A 20,911-nucleotide genomic window follows, 5' to 3' on the forward strand; every position below is an offset into this window, starting at 1 on the left:
AATGGCGAAGGTCTTAAATGAGAACACCAACATTTTGACGTGTCAGCTCTCAAGGATGCCACCACTGTCATCACAACACCTTCTGAGGGGAAGAAAATCAATTGTCTACGTTAAGGTTTCCATCAGTGTTGACTGGGTAAGGAGGGAAGAAGAGGAGAGCAGAAGTGGGGAAACGTTTCAAAATATGAATTTTATTTCCCCATAGCAGTGTACCTCAGAAAATTCAAACATAACTCCACAACTCTTTCAAGAGTTTCTTTTTTCGGTGGAAAGAAAGTAACTGACGTTATCAGAAGGATCAAATGCAGGCAGAAAAGAGGCAGGGGTAGGTGAAGCACCAATTACAGCACTGTCAGTCTGTGTGAGCTGGGCTCCTTCCAAGCAGCAGTGCGAAAGGATCCGAGGACCCGGGGAAGCGGACGGTGGGGGTGGGAAGATAGAGCTGCCAAAACGCAAGCCATGGACGGGGAGAGAACTCGCCCCCTGGCGCTCCAGCAGAGCCCTGACATTCCCATGCACCATTTCCGTTGTGTGTGTTCACTGGCAGATTTGGCTTCTGACTCACTCTCTTTGTTTGGGTAGCTAGGCATGAAAACGAATTATCCACAACCAGAGCTTCACTTAATTCCCAATTCCTCTCTGGAAAGTATCTGCTGGCATTGCAAAACGTTCTGTGTAAAAGGCCACACTTTGGCCGGTCAAGAGAGAAATTTCAGACCCTCCGTAAGGGTCCTCGTGGATAAAGCCAAGTCAATTCTTGGAAACTGACGGAAGAATCTGCACCTCTGGAATAATCTGTGTTGCCCCAGCGTCTCACTGTTCTTGCCAGTGATAAATAGGAGCCCCTGACAAATTTTCCTCTCTCTCCTGGCAAATGCAATGATGGCACAGCTGTTTTCTCGCTATGAAAAGACAGCCACTCCTCTCTGTCACTCGAGCCTATAGCAAAAGTTCAACTGACATCAGTGATTGAACCACCATGTGTCATATGAAGAAACACAGGAGAAATTCACCAGGAGATGCTGTGAGATTTCTAATCATTTTATCCACACCCCAGCACCTAAACCTCAGCATGGCGCTCACTAGGTTTTGCATGAATGAAAAACAAGAAATTTGGATAAATATTGCATTATCTGCTGTTTTCAGAAATCTTCATGCAGGATAATTTTAATCCCTGTCTTTTTTCCCCTTGAGACAAGGAAGCCACTTTATCATGTTATATCGGCATTTTTTTAAAAAAAAATTCAACTATAGTTGATTTACAGTGTTGTACTAGTTTCAGGCGTACAGTATAGTGATTCAGTTATACACATACATTCTTTTTTTCGATTCTTTTCCATTATAGGTTATTACAAGATGTTGAATATTGTTCCTTGTGCTCTACAGTAGATCCATGCTGTTTATCTATTTCATATATAGTAGTATGTATCTGTTAATCCCAAACTCCTAATTTATCCCTCCCCCTACCTTTCCACTTTGGTAACCATAAGACTGTTTTCTTTAAAAAAAAAAAATTGGGGGGGTAGGGGAGATAATGGGTTTATTTAATATCACAGTTTTTTCAAATGGAGGCACTGAGGATTGAACCCAGTGTGAGATAATACCTCATTGTAGTTTTGATTTGCATTTCTCTTATAATTGGCGATGTTGAGCATCTTTTCATGTGCCTGTTGGCCATCTGTATGTCCTCTTTGGAAAAATGTCTATTAGGTCTTTTGCCCATTTTTTGATTTGGTTGTTTGGGGTTTTTTTTTTAATTGAGCTATATGAGCTGTTTGTATATTTTGGAAATTAATCCTTTGTCAGTTGTATCATTTGCAAATGCTTTCTCTAATTCCATAGATCATCTTTTTGTTTTGTTTATGGTTTCCTCTGCTGTGCAAAGCACATAAGTTTGATTAGGTCCCATTTGTTTATTTTTGCTTTTATTTCTTTTGCCTTGGGATACTGGCCTAGGAAAACATTGCTACAATTAGAGCCACAAACTCTCAGAAACTGAGGATGCCAGGTGCCTCCCAAGGAAGAAATGCTGAGTGGGTCTGGAAACAGGACAACTGACTGCAAGTTTTGTAAGGAGTAAGGGGTCTCCCAGGTCCCCTTATTGGCTCTTTGTGGCCAGGCAGCCACAATTCCAGCCCCAGTGGAACATCAGGAGTGTCCCTCCAGACAGGTTGTGCTGAGGTGTCCGGACTTGGGGAACGCCAGACACAGCTGACAATGCAGTAAGGCACCACAATGAAATGAAGTGACTGGGTGATTTAAATCACATAATAAACAGAAAGTCCAACCCAAATCCACTCCCTTTTTCATGGTAGTTCTCAGAAATATTGCCATTCAAGCTTTACTTGCAGACGGGAGAGAGAAAACTAGTCACAAAGAAGTCTGGATAAGAACGGCAGCATTTTCTCAATAGTGACACTAGCAGCTTAATCCTGGTTTGCTCTCCTTCAGTTCCACCCCATGTAGCCCCACATTCTTGGTTCTGCAGCTTTGACTTTGTACACAAGCTCCCACAAAATACTAGTGTCTGCCTCTGTAAGTGCTCGGTGTAGCCCATCCACCCAGCCCCTTCTCACCAAAGAAATGGCCTTGGTTCTCAACCTACAGAGATAATGAGGAACTGCCTTAGCAAAGGGAAAACCAGCATGGATTGTTCCCCTGGACTCCCTGTTCTTTGAATAGTACGTTACTCTCAGTTCCCTGTTCCTCTTCTTGTGATTATAACCAAAAATGCAACTAGAGCAGCAAATCCCAAATATATTCCTGATTCCTGCAGTGTGGCCAGGGACTGATTCCATCACCCTTTCCTTCTCTACTGGTGATTGGAGGAACAATTCGATCATGGGCTGGGTTTGATGAATAAATAAACAGCCCGGTGACATGTGGAGTGGCAGCCTTCCAGACCTGCAATTGGCATAGAACTGCAGATACAAATAACGAACCTGGGGTGGAGACCATTGGGTTCAGGGACCACGGATTGGATATTACCTCACCACCTGAACATCAGCCTTGATTTCTCTTTCTTGGCTGTGTTCAGGGGCCAAATGCCAGCTCCCCATCAACTATGTAATGGAGACAAGAAAGTGATGCTCGGAAAGTCCACCATAGTTTACGAAGCCTGCAGCAGCCAATATGCTGGAAATACACTGTAATCCTGTTGTTACAAGTATTCCTTTAATTATAAAACAAACAAACAAACAAAGAAAAAAGGAAAGGAAAAACAGAGTAGATCATCACTTCTGCTTTCAGCAAACCAGTGGAGGAGAAAATCAACCCATGGGGTCTGAAAAGGAAAAGGAGGCCCTCACTCTTTTACACTAGGAAGAATTTAAGAAAGACATCTTCTCGGGACTTGAATGGATACCCCTGGTTCCTGGATTTTGTGTTTGAACTTGGTCTCTCTGCCTCTGGAAACTTCCACTGGTAAGGCAGGTCCCACTTCACTCAGGAGGAGGAAGTTTGTAAATTTCCAAGGTTCAATGCCGAGTGAATCAAGGAAGATAATGTCATTGATAAAATTTGCAAAAGAGGAGCGGCCATTGAGGGAAAGATGATGATAAATTTGTTTGGGGGTATGGTGAGTTCGAGATACCTACGGAACATTCAGACTGAGGTTCAAGTGGGTCCTGAAAGTGTCACAAGATAACTAGAAAACTAGGACCTGAACTCAGATAGTCAATTAAGTTCAGTTCAGTGGATTTGGAATTCATTTGATTAGAGGATAAAGGTAAAGCCATAGTCTTGGATAAACTCATCAGAGGATAAGGTGAAGAGTTAAAAAAAAAAAAGAGGAAGAAGGCTGTTTCAGTCAGGGTAGAGCTAGATTATGCCGAAGAACAAATAATCCCAAAAACTCAGTGACATGTTACCTCAAAGACTCATTTCTCATCACTCTTTTTCTTTAAATGTATCTTTTATTTATTTATTTTATTTAGTGGGGGCGGGTAATTAGGGTTTTTCATTTGTTTATTGAACTCAGGACCTTGGGCATGCTAAGCATGTGCTCTGCCACTGAGCTATACCCTCCCCCCATTCTGCACCTTTCTTTAAGTCAAGAGTTGACTAAGAATTCTGTTCAGTGTCGTCTCACTCTAGGACTCAGAATGATGGACAAACACCTACCTGGAACATTGCTGCTCTCTATGACAGGAGGAAAGAAGGGTCTCCAACTGGCAATTAAATGCTAGCCCAGAAGTGACAGACAATGCTCCTGCTCACAATTCAAAGGCCAGACTTCATCACACAGCCCACCCAACCACAGGAAAGGCAGGACTTGTCATCCAACTATGTGTCTGGAAAGAAAGGAGTGCTGATCTCAGGGGCTCTATGAATGTCTACCCCAAGGTCCAGGGCAGACTTTGCATAAACATGTTATCCCAGAGATGCAAGAACCAAGACTCAGCATGGAAAGGAGACAGAGAAAGAACAATTAGACAATAGGAGGAGGACCAAGGAAGCAAGAGTCACAGATGACCAGGAGGAAGGAGAGACAGTAAAGAAAGGAGCAGGTTATGAATGCACACGTTTCTACTAGAAGGGTACACCATGCACAGTAAGGCAGAGGGATTTAGCAAGTCCAGCTGGCTCCCTCACAAGGGGCACTTCAAGATGGCATTCATTTCCTTGATGAATTTCTCAGTCACAATTTCTGTCCCTTAGCCTAACCCTAACTCCACATCTAACCTTAATTATAATGATGCTGTCTTAACCTGTGGCTACCAAACATTCTAAATGTCTAATTCCAACCTTCTTGCTCTGATTTCATTCTTATTAAGCAAACTTCGGCTTATGGTTTGATTTGAAGGTCTACCTTCAGTAAGAGAATGTGTTAGTTATATTAGAGCATTTTGGACCACATGACAGCTCCACTGCTCATTTGGGTAAATTTAAAAACTGTCTGATTCATCAGTGGGATGAGCTTGGTATACATAAATCTCTCACTAGATGGTTCCACCCTTGATACACAGGTAAATGTATGATAAGCAGGCACAAGCCTTATGTGTAACTATGGCTGATTTTTTTTTCCATACAAGGAGCATTTAGAAGGAAAAATCGAACAAAAACAAACTTCATGTTGAAGAGAGACAGAGGAAAGAGAAAAAATTCAATAGAAGAAAATACTAGATAATAAGGAATTAGAAAGTAAAGGAAATGGGGAAAAGCGAGACCCTGAGATCTCAATTTCAAAAAACTAAGGAGTTTGGTGGCCTTCTATCTTTTGCTGAATTTGAAATTGGACTGTAATTTTTTTACACACTATGAAGTCTACAATGTGGCAAAAATTTAAGTTAAGGTTATTGATGTTGGGATGAAAATATCAAAACCAAATACATGCAGAAGCCAAGTATATGCTAGATTTTTCTATTTCTAGAAATAAGCAAGCTGAGAATTGTTAAATGAATTATAGTAGGACCAGATTATATTATTATGTATGATATGTATTACAATATGATAAATTATAGCAGATTATAGTATGATGGGATACAATTGGTCACCAGAACTGGATTGTTAGAGAGTATTAAATAGCACAGGAAACAAGATGGCCTCGATAGAATGTTCAGTGGGAAAACAGCAGGAATTTTAAATATATGTGCATTATTACACCCAGTTTGAAAAACAGAAAAGACTAGAAGATCTCACGAATGGGTACAGAAATAGTGGTGTGATTATAGCCAATTTTTATTTTATTCTTTATGCTTTCCTGTGATTCTCAAATTTTCTACAATGAACTTAGAATTCCTTTAGATAGTGTAAATGACTAGTATAGAGAGGCATATTTCCATTAGCAACCCAGTTTTCCAATTATTTTTGTTAGTTATATTGGAATAAAAAACTCATTAGATACATTAAATGTAACATATTTAAATGCTCAGGGTATATATGCTCCCAACTGCTTTTAAAATGAAATTGTAATTAGATGGAATATGAGAGTTGGGACTAGAAAAGCTCTCTGAGGGTAATGGCAAAGGCATGAAATGCCCTGTTTCAAATATTATAAAATACTTACCATACAAGTGGCAATCTCCTGGACACATTTTGCAGGATGCAGTACATATAAATTAAAACTTGACTCTAGAGCGGCTCATAGATTTTAGTCTGAACAGAAAAAGTTTCCAAATTTCAAACTGAGTGAAAAGCTTATTTTTACATTATATGAAAATGAGATGGTAAGTGAACCAACACTGAAAATAAGACGATGGAGAAACAGTCTACCTGCCAAAGGGAATACACGTGTCAAACAGCGGAACCACCCGTTGCATGCTTACAAGGTATGTGTTAATTAACAATGAGTAACATACATAGTTCCAAGCCTCCTCCCTTCTCAAGAACTCTCTCTGCCAAGACTGAGACAAGATCATCTGAGGGTAAGGGGCAGTGTGAAGTCCAGGACCAAGGAGGGTGGAGAGGCTTAAGGAAGCTTTGCAGAGGACAGCAGAGTGTGTCCACCAGGAAGGCTGTTATATTGCCATGGCTTGAAGGTTGAGACCTAGCTCTGGATTGAGCTTATTTCAGTGATGTAACTGAATGATCTCACTGAGCAATACGGACTGACAGGGTGCAAAGACAGGACAGTTCTATTTTTCGCCCCCACTTGCCCATTCAAATCCTCTCTTTTGGGTCAGCTCTTCCCCAGCCTTCAGATGAAACATTTAGGAAGATCTTTTAAGTCTCTGATCATCTCAGATACTATAATGCCCTCTTGGTCACTTCATTTCCACGTCACAGCTTCAGTTTATAACTACCGTGGCAAAACTATTGTAACAAAACTCCAGACTTCACTGCAAGCGGGGGTATGCTTTAGAACAAAGGGTCTGCAGTGGGGAATGACATTTCATCTCTCTTTCCCCATTAGTGCTACCTTCCCCCTGACCCCGACTCCGATCTCCCACCACTTGGCCACCAGTGGGTCTTCCAGGATGGGGGCAGAGACAGTAGGAAGGTAAGGGTAATGAAACCTTTCTAGACTGACACAAGGTGTGGCTTCCCTCTGGTTCTCGCTGATGTTTTAAGCTGACATTTCTTCTCTCATTCAAGCATCTGTGGCCTTCTCATATGCTCTCCTGCTGGACCCTTCCAATTGGAATTCCTTTGTCTCAGGCATTACCTCCTAGCCAGCCACCTATAATCCCCCCCCTCCGAACTTCTAAACCTTTTTTTTTGCTGAGAGGAAGCCCTTTGGGTCAGAATTTCTTTTTAAACAACCCAGACTCACATTCCTACTGCGGGTTTCACATTTGGTCCCTGGAAGCATGCAGCTGTGGCCTAGCAAAGGTCAGAATGTGGTTATTTCCTAAATGCAGCCCTCGGCTGTACTGACACAGCTCACTTCAGTCAGTCTCTCATTAAAGACTTTTTTCCCTAGGCATGAATCTAATGCCTGTCTGTGTCCCCCAAGCTTCAAAAGATACCTATCAAAGATGCCCGTGAAGCTCCCCCATGGCTAAGGTGTAGGGAGGGAGGAAGTGTCAGATAGGAAGAATTCACAGCTCAAGGTAAGTGAAAGATGAAACTCATAAAACCCGTCTTTATCCACTCGCTTTAGAAGACATGGATAGGTGGGCCAAATAATTTGCTTTGCAATGTGATAGTATTTGGCACCCTTGGTCTTGGGGCCTCCATGAAAACTGGAACAAAGGGTTCTATTTTACTTTTATCTTCCCTCTGTGCAACTTTTTCAGTACTGTTCAGCCTCCCAGTTGAAGAGAAAGAAGATGGTTGGGTTCGTGTATGTCAAAGAGGAATGATGAAAATAGAGCAGCATGAGGATCTGGGCTCTGGTAAGAGCGGCTGAACTGATGCAGCGTGGAATCAAAGCTGGATAAGGAAGGAAGCAAAGAAGGTCAGTGGACTAAAGGGCTCAGGAGGTTGAAGAATGCAGAAGGAGCAGCTGAGTAAATAACCTGGAAGGACACTTTCAGCAGTTGACTGGCTAAAGGGAACGGAGATGAGAAAGGGCTGAACAGTCTTGGGTTTGGAGCTGAGTGGCCTGGCCAGCGATTGTGGAGAAGAGAGATGGTTTTCGGGGCATAACAATGAACTCCACTTTAAACAAGCCGAGCTTGAGAGGTTAGTGAGACATCCAGGCAGAAGGGACACTGGAGGGCTGGAGCTCAGAAGGGCAGGGTTCAAGAGGTAGCTTTCAGAGTCAGGACTGGAGATATTATTGGAAGTCACAGGAGTCAATGATTTCTCCAAAGAAGAAAGTAGAAAGACCGAATGCAGAGGCCGAGGACCACTTGGGAAACGCATCTTGTTAGAAGAAAAGGGCGTAATAAGAACCTGTTAACATTCCAGGGAAAGGGCTGTATCCGGGAGTGCGTCATCCAAGAAAACCTCCTCTTCCTCTTCCTTCCTAACCACCTTTCTTGCCTGATTGTGCAGCTAAATCTCCTATCTCTATGCTGAGCTTAGTTTCCACATCCATAAAATGACATCAGTAACAGTATCTGCCTGCGAGGGCTGTGGTGAAGATACAGTGACACAATGGGTGACGTGCCTTGTATAGACGACAAACCCAACAAATGTGAGCTCTGCTTGTTATTGTCATTTTTTCCATATTTATCTCTGCTTAATCAATAATTACTCCTTTACAGGGTGGGTATATCAAACATTTGCAGAGGCTTTGTTTTTGGGTTTTTGGTTTGTTTGTTTGTTTGTTTGTTTTGGCTTTTCACTTAGCTCCTCCCTCTGATGCAAACAGCACTGGGAAAGACAGAATAACTCAAACACCCCACTTCACTGATGCCCTGATGCCCTGGCATGGTTAAGATAAATATGTTGCCATCATGATACTGGTTTGATTTTCAAGTCTAATGTTCAGATGTCGCTATTTCCTCTTAGGAACTATGCCTAAAGTTTAGATACATTGCCCCCAGCTGGATGATGATTGCTGAATTATGATATTTATTTACTGTATTCATTTTGTATTGCTGTGTAATAAATTACAACAAATTTAGTGAAATCAGGGCACTGTGTGGCTGGGTCCTTTGCTTAGGGTCTCCCAGGCTGAAATCCAAGTGTCAGCTGCAGCTCTCATCTGGGGCTCAGAGTCCTCTTACAGACTTATTAGTTGTTGGCAGGATTCAGTTCTCTGTGGCTGTAGGACTGAGGTTTGTTGGCTGGGGATCTGTCTCAGCTTCGAGAGGCTGCTCCTTTCCATCGGCAGGCGGTTCACTACATATCTGGATGCCTTCTTCTGGGCCAGCAGAAGTGTTTCTCTCTGATGTCTTCCTTTGCTACCAGTCAAGGAAAACTCTCTGCTCTTAAAGGACTCACCTGATTAGAGCAGGCCTACCAAAGATAATGTCTCTTTTGCCATATAACATATCGTGATCAATAGATCAATGTCTCAATATATTCATATGGTCCACCCACACTCAAAAGAGGAAGGGATTATATGAAGGCAAGGATCATTGCAGGTGATCTTAGAATTCTGCCTGCCACATCTACTTACAGAACAGCGTTTATGTTTCAGGCACTGCACAAAGCACTGTGGGTACAAAAATGGATTAGCTGCTGCCTTCCAGTTGCTCACACTCTAGCCCTGTGCTGTCCAACACAGGAGCCCCTCACCACATGTGGCTATGGAGCCCTGACAACGTGGCTAATTCAAACTGTGATATGCTGTAAGTGTAGCGCTGGATTTTAAAGAATTAGTACACTCCCCACTAAAACTGTAAAATGTCTCATTAATATCTATGTATTAATTACATAGCAAAGTGATAGTTTTCCGGATACATTGGTTTCAATAAAATACATTATTAAAGCTAACCCTACCTGTTCCTCTTTACTTTTTAAAAGCATCTGCAGTTGACCCTTGAACAACGCAGGTTTGCACTGCACGGGTCCACTTATAGGTGGATATTTTTCAGTAGTAAGTGTAACAGTACTGCCCGGTCTGCAGTTGATTGAATCTGCAGATGAAGAGGAACTCTGGAAAGGGAGGGCCGACTGTCAGCTATATGCAGCTTAACCCCCTACTGTGCAAAGGTCAGCTGTACTTAGGAAAACTAAAAGTCACAAATGTAGCTAGCATAGGGGACAGTCCTGGTCTAGACCAAGAAAAAGACAAGCACTTCTTTGCGCACCAAGTGCCAAGAGAAAAGAAGCCCATGATGTTTGCGGCGCACAGAGTGGGAGAGGTCAGTTTAGCTGGGGAAGAGAGAGCAACTACGGAAGGCTTCCATCGCTTGGCTTCCCAGTCACAGCAAGCAGGGCACACTCTCCCATGCACTGGTCCTTTTCCAAAAGACAGGAATTCTTTATCTAAAACTGCAAAGCAATTACTAGCGATTTCTTGATTTTAGAAGACACAATTCACAGTAAGATTTTAAAACAAATATAAATGCTCAAATACAAGTTAACACTTTTCTGACAAGCCTTGAACTGCTTGCTCTCCATCCACCTGGACCTTCCCCTTACTTTTCTTGGACCCCAGGAGACAGAGCCAACTCCCTCTCTGAGCTACATCGTTGTAGGTCAGAACTTCAAGGCTGTCATCACTGAGAGCAGCCTGGCTCCTTCAAAAGTCCTTGCAGGCTGTGATTCTCTGGCTTTTGGTCGCTTTTGATAGAGGGTGGCTATTACTAGCTTAATTACAGAGTAGTTAGTTACCTTCTTGTCCCTCCCAATGAGTTCAAAGAGCTTTCTTTGGCTTCCATGACTTATGACGAATCAGAAAAAGAAATGTTGAAATGCGATCTATAAAATTTTTTCTATAATGGTCTTTTTTTTTTCCCCATTGGGAGAGTCCCTGTCACTTATCTTTTTAAACTAGGTCCCCTTTCCCATAAAGACCCATGTGACTAATGTTTACTCATTAGACAAATACTTTTATATGCAAATATTTAATACTTGTTAAGCATGTGCTATGGATCAGATGCTGTGCTAAGCAATTACATCATCTCATTTAATCTTTACAGCTCAAAAAGGTAACAATAATAATATGATACTGACAATTACTGTGTGCTTGCTCGGTGCCAGGTACTTTTCTAATTTCTTTTTATTTGTGAAGTTAATTTAAGGATTAAATGAGATCACATATGGGAAGTGCTAAGAATAGTGCCTGACACTGGCAGAAGCGCTCAATCAATGTTAGCCAATATTTAATCCTCACAAAGGTCCTGTGATATTATTCTTAAGTTTTTAAAGAAGTATAGTCAGTGTACAGCATTGTGTCAGTTTCTGGTGTACAGCATAATGTTTCAGTCATACATGTACATATTTCTTTTATTGAAGTATGGTCAGTTTACAATGTTGTGTCATAGTATCATTTTTATTGTAAAATAAAGACATGTAAAGTGAGGTCTAGAGGGCTTAAATTCCTTACCCTAGATCAGTGTGCACGGCGTCACCTGGAGGGCTTGAGTTTCTGATTCATGGGGCCGGGGTAGGAGCCGGGAATGTGCACTTCTGGCCCATTCCCAGTGGGGCCCCCGACGCTGCTCAGGGGTCACGCGGCTCTGACCGCGCTGTTCCGAGAGCCCTCACCCCGCTGCTCACGCTCTTCACCACTACTCCACACTCCCTCTTTGCCATCTTACAGTAGCAAAGCTTCAAGTCTCTGAAGACCGAGCTCATGTCAGCACTTAGACAACTAAACAAATTAAAAGAGTTTTAAAAGATGGTGTGAAATGATTGACTTACACAACATATTGGGAAATGTTGAACCAAACACCAAACAGGTCATCAGTTCTCCTAAGGACCGTGCCGTTCATAAGTTCTCATTAGTAAGGGCATTCGCTCACTTCCAGCCACCACATATGCTGGCAAAGATGAGTGCTGTCTTGTCTAAATATGCATGTAGATGGGCATTCCCATGCAAATTATGGCTTGTTCTTAAAGAGGAAGGATGCACACCATCTTCATGATAAGGATTTTCTCCAGAGAGGGAAAAAAAGGGCTATGGGATGAAGAGGAATTCACCAAGGTTATAATTAGAATATCAATGTTTTTGTTCTTTAAAAAACTGTGAAACAATGCTGGCAAAACACTCAGATTTGTTAAAGCTGGTGCATAAGGACACAGGTGTTTATTATATTATTCTCCATATTTTTCTAAATCTTTGAACTATTTTCTAAATACATATTTTTAAAGGACCCTATGCCTCCTAGTTAGTATGGAAATCACATGGAGGAAAAACAGACACAGCTCCACTCCCCAGGGGAGTGCCTGCCCAGTGAAGTGGCCCTGAATCAAGCATGCATAGACAGTCAGAGTCACAGACTGCCATCTGTTTTACAAAGCTGAGATTCAGAGGGCTAGGAAAGCCTTTAACTCTGATACCTGACCTGGACTTGGAGTCAGGGATGTGGAAATTCAGCTCTGAGCTGAAGGACAAGTGTTAACCAGGAGCAGGTGGGCTGGGGCACAGAGAAAATCGTTTAAAGGCCAAGTCTTGGGAAGCAGTGAGGAGTTTTCAAAGGAATGAAAGCAAGTCTGTGGGCCTGAAGAGCTGTGAGCAAAGAAAAGGATAACATAAGACAAAGCTTAAGAAGCGGGCAAGGGCCAGACCATGCAGGACCACATGTAGGACTCTGGACTTGATCAGTGCCTTGGCAGAATGTGATGAGCTGTCAGGGTCACCTGGAAATAGGCTGAAACTATAAACGTTAAAGCCTTGGCTACTAAGCAGCTATAGGATAACAAGTGGTACACTGGCAAACTGGATTTCCAAGTTAAAAGAGCAGTGAGCCCTGGCTGAAGTGCTGGCCGATTTCTGTGTTGTAAATACTCTCACTGTGTCTGATCTCAAGCCACCCCCATGAGGTTACAGAATATGAAGCTGGAAGAGGTGTGCAGGCGGAGCAGATACAAGCTGGTTCCTGTTCACCACTGTACCACGCCTCAATTCTGGAAACATTCTAAATGGAAATGATGCTGTGTACTTTGGAATTAGTGAGCAAGAAGCAGTTGTTGATAGCAGATAGAATAGAATGCGTTTTTTTCAGAGAATAAATAGAAAATATTCTCTTATTTTACGAAGGAAGTCACTGGCATGAATGTTAGGTTTTACCACTTTATGTAATCAAATCAGAACTGACCATGATTTCAATCTAACCTTGACTTTCTAAGCCTCATTCATCCTTTGTTTCCTTATGCGTAAAATGAGGGATCCCTTGAAAGGATAAAATATTATTTTATGAAATGAAGTCTTTTATAACCAAGACCTAATTTACGCCCATTAAGGGTTATAGTTTTCTAGTTTCATTGTTAGGGTCTGAGGGCACAAAAAAAATCAGCCATCTGCTGCTTGCTAGCGGTTTCTGACTCATAGGTCAAAATTTCTTCTCTTCTCTGTATGTCAGAGAATCACCACTGAGGCTGGTGAAGTGATCTGGCTTTGCATTTTCAGCACCTAGTCCTTAGCTTACTATGAGGAGACATCTAATGGTACAAGCAAACAGGGTAGGGGGTCCCCGGAGAAGAGAACCAGGAATGGCTTTCTTGACCTAAGAGAAGCCATGTTGACCTAAGCTATTTTGTGATCTAAGCCTGGCCACAGTGCTTACCCTTGAACAAGTCTCAGTGACAATGATCTTTAAAAAAATTTTTTTTAAGTAAATAAATATAAAATAAACTTAAAAATTAAAAAAAAAATCTTAAGAAAAGTAAGGGAAGGCAGAAACAAAGGAAAAGGAGTCAAGAAACAACAGTTCTGCAATAAAACAGAGTCCGAGCTCCTGCCTGAGAGATGTACATAATCTGACTTGGTCTTCGAGTCCTGCAGGAACTCAGGCCCCCACCAGGTGGAGGACGGAATGATGACGCTGGCCCCCTTGATGTCAATCAACTATAGCCTGGACTCTCTTGACCTTTGCCCCAGTTCTGCGCTGAATTCCCCTCAGCTCAAGCTCCTTCATGAATAGGCATGGACCCTCAGCTTAAAACTTGCCCAGTTTTGCTGTTCAGGGAGTTCACTACTTTGGGAAAGATCCCCAGTGTTCTCCATACTTGCTGCCAGTAACAATAAACCCATCCTTCTCCTGATCTCTGGCTTTTGGCTCTCTCGGCTCTACACCCACCAGGTTTGGGGTTAACAATAGGGCAAATACCTGTATAACTAATGTAAGCACTCTTTATGTCCAAAACTTATTCCAGCAGGACATGGGATTCATTCTACAATTAAAATTTCAGATACCGAATTTTCTACAGTCACTCTCAGTGATGAGCGGCTGTGTATGAGGTCCTCTGGAATCCCTGACTTTCTAAAGTTTAAAAGAAAAAGAAATCAGGACTACCTCATGAGTCCCAATTTGGTATACCACAAGTGTTTTCAGCACCTTTTATAAACCAGGTTAGACAGCAGGTGGAATTTCCTGATTGTGAAGTTTTTTGCTTTTTTACTTTTTAAGACTGCAGTTAAGAGCGGTCTCCTTAACAAAGGGTGTGAGGCAGAATCTTCCAGCGTCACTGGCAAGGGGCTACAATAATTTCCCCTATGAAATATTCCTGTATGACTCGTTTATTGCATGAAATGTAAGTGAATGGTGGCACATGCTTGCATGGAATGTCATTTGAAATCTTTCCAAGGATTGTTATTATTTTAGAAACACTCCATTACAGTAATTAATCATGAAATCATATTCACTCATGCTTGCCTCAAGGGCTGTATCTGGAGCCCCAAAGAGCCACACAGGGGCACATGGCCATGGATTGGCCACACTGCTCTGAGAGAGACTATCTAAATTTTGATTATGGCCATGAATTTTCATACAAACCCCCAAATTAGGGAGGAAAGTAGAATGAATTACCAGGTACCTATCACCTAGCTTCCATAATTCTCAATTCATGGCAGATGGTGTTTTATCTCCCTGGCTCCCCATCCCCTTCTCATTCATCCAGCCCACACTGAATTCCTGAGAGCTTCCAAAGGAAGTCACCGAATCTTAGCCTGTGGCAATAACGACTACTCACATTCCTTCCCAGAGACTACTTTCCTGCAATCTTGCAGTTTGAGCACAGCCATCAAAGAAGGAATGAACGCATTTCCCAAGGCAGTCTGTACATATGCTCACGGGTTTTCATCAATCATGTAAGACAATGCCATTTTCAGTTCAAACTACAGTGACTCATCAAGCCAGAGGGGTGGATTGTTGAGGACAAACGGCAGCTTCCAGTTTAACCTGCTCTTGGACTGTGAACACCTGTATAGTCGTCCCGCCATAAACCTCTCCTTGCCCCTTCTGTAATGAGAGACACTGCTTACCAAACCCTGAACCTTACTGGTACAATAAGAAATGATTTTAATATTTATTGCAGGAAACTTCCATTTTTGGTGAGTTTAAATTTAAATCAAGTTCCAAAGTAGGTTTATACCTTTACTTTAGAAGTAAACCACTGAAAAAGCACGAGGAGAGAGTTTGATTCTTTCAATCAGCAATTTTTCTTGAAGAAACAATCAAGCCAGTTGCCAAAAATGTAGGTATTAGGGTGTTCATTGCAGTAGATTGAGTATTAGGAAGATACTGGAAACAATTATCCAACAATAAAGGATTGTGGAAATAAACTATGGAACATCCACGTAGTAGAATATTATGAAGTCTTGAAGAATGAGGGGGAAATGTTTGTGATATGTTACACAAAAGAAAAGTGTTATCTTTAATAAAAAAATTGTGGGGAAAAAAGAGATGAAAGAACCTATAGATTAAAAGAAATTTATGAGATATATTAGCCAATTGCAATGTATTATATTGCCTTTATAAGTTCAAGCACGTACACCTATGGGAGGGCACACACACAAAAACTGAGGGAATCTGAACAATGACCAGCTATTGAAAGATACTATGGAAATTTTTATAATTTTTTTTAAAGTGAGAGTGATATTTTTTAAGCTCTACATTTAGAGATAAAATGCTATGCTGATGGGTGTGTAAGACTATAGATGAAACAAGTTAACAAAATTTGAGGGTTCACTACACTCTACTCTCTGCTTCTGCACACGTTTAAAATTAAGCACTGTAAAAACACCTTTAAGTTCTAAAACAGTATATATACTGTGATCCTATTTATTAATTTCAGATATCTTTTTCTTATTCTTCTATATGAAACATGAAAAATTTTCAACACTTTTTGTAATAAATTGTTTAACAACTTGAGCGAAAGACAGGAGGGAAGAGGGCAGGGCACGACTGTTTAAAGAATGACACAGCTGTGGAGGCAAACAGGCCACAAAAAAGACTGGACAGAACCGACCGGGCCCAAGATGGTAGAAGATTCAACTTTCAACAGACCTTGAGCGCCTCCAGAGACGCTCGCTGTAACACATCAGCACACTAAATGGCACACCCACAGGCGCGGTGACCATAAAAGCCCCAAAAGTAGGCAGCGGCCCAATTCCTGGAAATTTCTGCCCCTTTCCCAAAATAGTTAGAATATTCCTCCCACTTTCTTAGCATATGAAATCATCCAGCCCATAAAAGCTAACAACCTCATACCCAGGGAGGGCTCTCACTTTCTGAGACGATGGATCCACATTCTACCTGTGGAGTGTGTGTCTCTCTAAATACATTTTGCTTTCACTTTACCATGTCTTGCTCTAGAATTCTTCCCTGCGCAAAGCCAAGGACCCTCACTTGGCAGCCCATCCCAGGACAGGAATTCACTTGAGACGTGGGACTGACCATTCTCTTGTTCCCCCCTTCCCCTGCAATGCCAATTTATAATAGACATTAATCACCCAAAATTTGCTATTTTCCCATTATTTCTAATACAGCACTGTGTTCATAAACTGTTAAAAATTCAGTGTAAGATGAAGTCACACATTGTCTCAGATTTGTTCATCTATGCACCGAAGGCCCATACACCAGTTATGAAGTGAATTTCATCCTACGGCCTGGGAGCAATTTATTCCTGAAGCAAGCAAAAGAGACAACCACAACTCTTTTGAAATCCTGGGCTTTCAAGTTTCAATACAAAGCTAGATCTTCATAAACAAAACAAGGAAGCAAACTGAATCTCCCAGCAGACGAGTGTAGAGAAACAAACAAAAACTTACTTTATGTAAATGATTTGGATAGTTTATAAAATTTTAGTTCATACACTTCTGCCTAAATTGGTAATAAAATGTGATTTTTTTTCCAGGTACCACGTTTGCTTTTGCTGTTATGGTGGCTGGAATTACCTTAGGTAGGAAAAAAATCAGTCACCATGACATTACACTTCCAAGCTCCTAAAAGAGGCACGTAAGCCTGAAATGGGCCTTCCAGAGAGTGACTGTAAGCATACAAAATGGAATGAGGGTAAATCAAACATAAGTACTTACCATATCTGAGCCTCTGTGGATAGGAGAGGTGTGTTGTGCTGTGAAACTTGCTCTTGCTTAAAAACTCAGCCACAGCCCCTGTGTGTAGGAAAGAGCACAATCTGGAAATTGGATTTCTGTGATCCTGCTCGAGTCCTCCAAGGCTCCAAACTGTTTAACTGCCTAGAGAATTCTGCTTTGCTTCTAAAATTGGTCTTTTCTCCATGGCCCTCTCAACCTCAGGCCCTGTGCCCCACTGGGGGTGGCTAAGTTCTGCCCCACTCACACTCTGGAGCCCAAGTTCACCCTCTGTCCCAAGTGAGGCTCTGCCCCACCAGAGTGGGGTGTGGACTAGGCCTTGCTGCCCAGTGGCAAGATGGGTGCAGGGAGCAGGAGGCTTCTCCCCTCACTCCTCTCGTGACATCTCAGGATTTTTGGTTTCCTGATTACTGCCTTGGTCAACACCCAGAGAGGAGCCCTGAGTCCCGGCCTTCTGCCCCTAGACACAGCCCTTTACTCCTCCAAGAACCACAGGCTGAGGTCTGGCTCCCTAGGAGGGGACCACCTGGAACCACACTGCCCCCTGGTGGATGCCGCTCTTCCTGCCTGGAGACGGCTGCAGCCAGCCCAGCCCCTCACTCCCTGAGTGGCATCCAAACATCTCCTTAAGTGGGGATTAAAGAATAATATGCCACACCTGTTAAAAAAAAACATAATTGGAACTGTAGGATATTCCTCAGTGGTGTGCCAATTGATAAATTTTTAGGCTTTCTACAAGTTGGACTGTTAAACACTATCATTCTTGAAATTTAAATTATATAAACTTAAAATTAACTTACATTGAAAACAAAGGCCATAAATACTCAAAACTCATCACTTTATTTTTATAATTCTTATTTTTTATTGAAGTGTGGTCAATTTACAACATTAGTTTCGGGTGTACAGCAAAGCATTTTGGTTATACATACACATTTTTTTCAGATTATTTTCCATTATAGCTCATTTTAAGATATTGAATATAGTTCCCTGTGCTATACAGTAGGTCCTTGTTGTTTATGTGTTTTATATATAGTAGTGTGTATCTGTTAACCCCAAACTCTTAACCAATCCCTCCCCCATTCTTCCCCCGGGTAACCAGTTTGTTTTCTACGTCTGTGAAAACGCATCACTTTTTAATAATCTTACTACATTTTACTATTTTCTATGCTCATTTATTTATATCTATTGTTTTCTGGATGGTAGAAATTACTTTACGTGTCAAATCATGGTTGAATTGCAACCATGGTTTGGCTATGGATACACGAGTTCAGCAAAATTCAGTGAAAGCATTCAGTGAGAGTCAATCAGCTACATGGAATTTAAAATAAAAAGTACTGTATATTTTATCATTATTTATAAATTGTGTGCTACAGACCATTTATATTAGTAAAATTTATGAATCGATATTATCTTTTTTTTCAGGAGAGCTGTTAAACTACAGTGTCCCTTCCTCCCACCCCAGGACCAGTTCTACAGTCTCAAATTCTCCTAGTTCTGCTCACAACCCATTGCTGACTTTGAGAGCTGGCTGGAGGGCAGGATGTTCATACCCAACCCCCTCTTGGGTCATCCTGCCCAGGTGGAGGGACACCCATTAGCAGAACCCAGCTGGCCTCTTCTGCCTCTTTACACATCCTTCCCCTGGGTCGGGGGCGGGGTGGGGGCTGAAGTGACTTACCTGGCTGGTGAGTTTAGAAAAAGAAATCATGCATGGCCTAGCTCCTGACTCTGTTCCGTTTCCTAGAAGCTACCCACAGGGGGCATCTTTCTCCCATGGGAAAGCCTGCCATACTCTGTTGTTGCCTGAGGCTGATGTGCAAGTTGGGCAAATTCTGGAGCTTGGTGTTAAGACCTCCACTTGCTCAAAGACAGAAGTAGCACTGATGGGTAATGAGGGCCATGTATTGGCCTCCACCTGCTGACTCCTTTGTCTTATTTCTCATTGGTTCAAAAATGGAATGGGGAAAAGGAGTGCTAATTATTGGATCCCTCAGAAACTCCAAAAGGGTCCTCTTCCATCAGCCTTTGTCCTGAGGTCACAGGATGTCTTGTGGGTGTGCCCAAATGCATAAGCCTTTTCTAAGAAAACTTGACTGGCATATTTATTTGATTCTAATTCCTTTTATTACCAATATGTATATATGAAATAATGCTTACACAGTAGAGCATTCTTTTCTATGCCAAATATTGTACATATGAACACTGACCTTGAAAAACAAGTGTTACTAATGACCTAGAGTGTTTAAGTAACTTTCTCAAGGTCACTAGGTGACAAGCTTGTCGTCTGATTCCAAGGCCCTTGCTCCCCTTCTCTTCCTCCCACCCCCAGCCCTCCAGTCTTCTCTCCTCTCCTTTCCTCTCTCTCCTTCTCTCTGTCACCCGTCTGTCCACCACTCCTTCCCTCATTTCCACATAATCTAGCCCTTTGACACTACAGAAAACTAAGACAGCACTGGAAGTCTCAGGGTTTTTTTTTATACATGTATTTATAATTTTAGAATTTACATAGAAATTTGTATATAATTATATATACATAAATTCTAAAAAAAAAATAATAAATTAATTAAAATTATACAAAACCTTACCCCAACAGCAGGGCCCTCAAGAAACTTGGCAGCAGGTAGTAGGTAAACCGTGGCTGATTTTTTAGCATCCTCCTCAGGTTTCCCATGAGGAACGTCCAGCATCCTAGTCAAGATCCTGGGGGAGGAGGTCACAAAGAAACGAGTGTGCATGGGGGAGACCGCAGGACCGCATCAAGAGAGGGTCTGTGCCAGCCTGACCTGGGGGCGGGGCTCTGGGTGGAAAGTGCAGCCTTTCCTCAGATGGAGTGTTTCCTGTTACCTCCAACTCAAGGCTTCTCTCCCTGGGGTCAATAGTTGTGCAACAGTTCAGGGACTGAGCAAACAATCTAGAAACTACTTGCAGAATGATTTTGAGAAGAGAAAAAAATGCATATATATGGAAAATATATACATGCATATATGTATTTCCCTTATCGAAAAATATATATTTGGTTCTTAGGGGAGAGGGTAGAAAAAACTTACTCTTTTTACGTATAAAGCACAGATAATACCAACATACATATAGAACCTAAACAAATACACAGTGTATCTGTGGTATTAAAATTTCATGGAGGGGAAAAAAAATTTCATGGAGGGAATATTAAGAAAAACATGTCTGAAAAGGCTCCCTAGGGGATCAATAATTTTTTTCAAATGGCTGAAAAACACTGATGTATACAAAGAGCCCAGCAGACTATGGGACGCATGGTAGGTATCAATACATGAGAATTGTTGTTGCTGTTTATCGTGGTTAGTTGTTCTTATGATTGTCCTACAAACTAGAGAACCGTGCCATCCCATCATGGTTAGGGTGGAGAAGAGGGTACTGTGGCAAGTTCCCAGATGAAGTTAGTGTAGGGTGGATCCTGCGTGAGCTAGAGGTCCAAACTGCCCGGGGTTCTAGAAAATAAGCAGATTCTTGTGTATCACTGGGATGACCCTGGGATGCTCAGAGACATTTGTGCAGGAGGCTGTTAAAATCCAAAGAGCAAGGTATGGCACAGAGGTATGTGAGACCACCCAGTTTAATCCTCTGGGAAAAGGACATGCCCCCTGCCCCCCAAGT

The 20,911-nt window shown here is 42.0% G+C and overlaps 1 long non-coding RNA gene across 2 annotated transcripts in view; it reads right to left on the reverse strand.

The window, feature by feature from the left end:
• LOC116280334 (uncharacterized) overlaps window positions 1-19,974 on the reverse strand; it is a 190,489-nt gene extending 170,515 nt beyond the window's left edge. Inside the window, exons 1-2 of one of the 2 annotated variants that reach the window (XR_004189677.2) lie at window positions 19,867-19,974; window positions 17,264-17,341 (exon numbers count right to left, since the gene is read on the reverse strand). This is a non-coding gene — a long non-coding RNA (uncharacterized lncRNA). Of the gene's footprint in view, window positions 1-17,263; window positions 17,553-19,866 lie in introns of those variants that run through there. The other variant, XR_012072156.1, reaches the window with a different exon arrangement.
• Between the last annotated feature and the right edge of the window lie 937 nt (window positions 19,975-20,911).

The sequence above is a fragment of the Vicugna pacos genome, chromosome 4 (assembly GCF_048564905.1).
Source record: "Vicugna pacos chromosome 4, VicPac4, whole genome shotgun sequence".
Lineage (NCBI taxonomy): Eukaryota > Metazoa > Chordata > Mammalia > Artiodactyla > Camelidae > Vicugna > Vicugna pacos.